The following is a 2,646-nucleotide window of genomic DNA, read 5'->3' as shown; positions in this document are numbered from 1 at the left end:
CTGTCGACTCCGACCCCCTGATGGACTGTTGCCATGGAAAGCCGGCAGCCAGCAGCCCCAGCTGGGGTCTGCTGAAGGATTTTTCCTGCTTGGCCTGAGGCTAGGGCAAGGGGAAGAGGGGAAGAGCTTGCATCTGGCTGCAACAGCCCTGCCCTGCTAGCAGGTGTGGAGCTCACTTCCCTCTTGGCTGGAGCATCCCGAGATGGTTTCTGATCCAGCATGGCTCAGACACTGCTGGGCAGTGTTTGAATCCTGGTGCAGGAGCACGGATAATAAACCCAATAAATCCAGCTCAGCATTCATGACAGAGGGACCAGGGAAGGGACAGAGAGATGGTAACCTCAGACAGGGCTGCCATCCTCTGAGTTGGTGAGGTCACTGGGGCACCCATCCAGCTCCTCTCCTCTTCAGCCCGTTTCCAATCCCTCATTTTTGCATGAAGAATTAGGACAGTAATTTCTCTCCTGCAGAGAGAAACAATACAGGAGCTGAAGCCGACCCCTTGCAGGCTGCCTGAGCAGGCTGACGTTTGGGGAAGATTTGTACAACTTTCTTACTGTGAAAAAACCCCCACGGCTGGAGGTTGCACGGAGTTGGGCACTGCATGGTGGTTCCTTGCCCCGGTGCACTGAGATGAGGTGGAAAAGGCCACAGCCTGAAGCTGCTTATTTACACCAGAGCCTGGATCAGGCACTGCAGAATCTGCTGCCAGCAGCAAGCACCCAGAGGAGCTGCCACCCCTCCCGTTGCCTCGCCGGGAGCTGGCAGGAGGGGACAGACAGCTGCTTCTCCATAATCATCTCTCCACCACTGACAACATGCTGGAGCTCATTTTCAGAAGACACCTTGGGAAGAAGAATGCATTTACAACAGCAGAAGCACCAGGAAGAGCATCTCCTTCCAGAAAGCCAAAGATGCAGCAAAATAAAATGTCACTTCTTGTTAACCCTCGCCTGTACCTGGGCGAGCAGGACAAAAGTTGCTGGTCAAATCCTACCCACATTCACAGTCCTGGAGCTGAGTGGATTGGCTCAGTGGCTCTTTGGATACCTTAGTGACTGAAAATCCTGAAGGAGGGACCATGCCCGGATTTGAAGCCAAGATTTGCTTTCCCAGATACCTGCTGAGATCATGGTCCCAGCAATCACCATTCCTGGCACCTCTCAGCTCTCCAGCACATGTGCGGCATGCATGGCATCCAGGATGGGGGATGAGGTGCAAAAACCAACAGCTAGCAATCCCAGCCCAGCTTTAGTTTTAAAAAGCTTCCCTGGCCCAGGAGGGGAAAGGAGACCTGGGGAAGGTGAACGGAAAGGGAGGTGGAACGCCACCTGCGTATTGATCTGACGATATGAAATGGGTTTTTCTTCTGGTTCCTGAGCTGGAGACAGGAACCTATTGAATGCAAACCTCAGCTCTCCCGCTGCCCTGGTTTCAGCCACTCCAGGCTGCTGTTTAATTAGATGAGCATTAGCAGAAAGGCAGCTGGGCACTGGGAGGGGCCAGCTTTCCACACCCCACGGTCACCCACCCGATGTGAGCGTGCTGCTGTCAAAGGCACCACTCACTTCTACCTGCCCAGGCGTCCTCCCAGCTCCCCCAGCAGCCAGGCTGAGCCAGCCAGGAGCCTGCCCCAGACACACCAGGGAGCAGACCTGGCTGATCCTCGAGCCATTGGGACCCCAGCTGCCCCCAAACAATGCAGTCATTAACCCTTTCCCCCTAAATTTCCAGCAGTCCCGCACAAAGCCCAGCAATGGGACAGGGTTTCCTCTTGCATCAGCCTCAGGTTCAGCTCAGTAATGACCTGGGAGCCAAGGAGGCTGGAGTGTGGAGCAGGCTGTATCCTATCTGGGAGAAATTACAACAAAGTCGTGAAGGATTTGCAGCTATTTTCACACTCCTTTTCCCAGATTAACACATGGATCCACTTTCTGTTCAGCAGTCTGAGAGCGTATTGTTTTGTCTCTGTCGCAACCTCGCACTCCCACATCCCAGAGCTTTCCAGCGCCCCACTGATGGCTATGGGATATCAACAGGAATGGAGGAGCTCACTTTAATTAGCGTGCACTTCTTAATTGGGCTGCAAGCTCCTCAGCAAGTCGGATTGTATTTTATCTTCATTTTACAGACCTGGGAGCAAGGAGACAGCAGGAAGACCAAGGAATATGAGCAAGGGTAGTCAGCAGGATGGGCAGCAGAGCAATGGAGGAATGCTGAGTTCCCCCACCCCCATTATTTGCACTGAACCCAGCAGTGACAGTGCCTGGTGACAGCTCACCAAAGCCCTCTGTTTGCAAGGAATAACAGGAAGATCCCATACCCACCTGCATAAATCAGCCTCTCTCCCTTGCTATCAGTGGAGCAATGCAGATTCAAGAAAACTGGGTTAGATCCACATTTATATTAGGATTCAACACTCACAGGTTAAGAAAAGTTCCCCCAACTATCTGACTGATGCTAAATCCCACCAGGGAAAAGACCCTGATCAGATGGGGATTTTTGTCAAGGTTTTACCAGGGACATGGGACAAGCTCTTATTGCCTGTTGTAAAATAAACTGTGCCTCAATGCAGGATGCAGCTGTTTCAGCTGCTTTCAGCAGAAGACATTATCTGTGGTGCAGATAAACCCAGTTCTGCCTTAC

This window comes from Molothrus aeneus, chromosome 19 (genome assembly GCF_037042795.1).
Source record: "Molothrus aeneus isolate 106 chromosome 19, BPBGC_Maene_1.0, whole genome shotgun sequence".
In the NCBI taxonomy this organism is placed as follows: Eukaryota; Metazoa; Chordata; class Aves; order Passeriformes; family Icteridae; genus Molothrus; species Molothrus aeneus.
Note: the sequence above shows the minus strand (reverse complement) of the source record.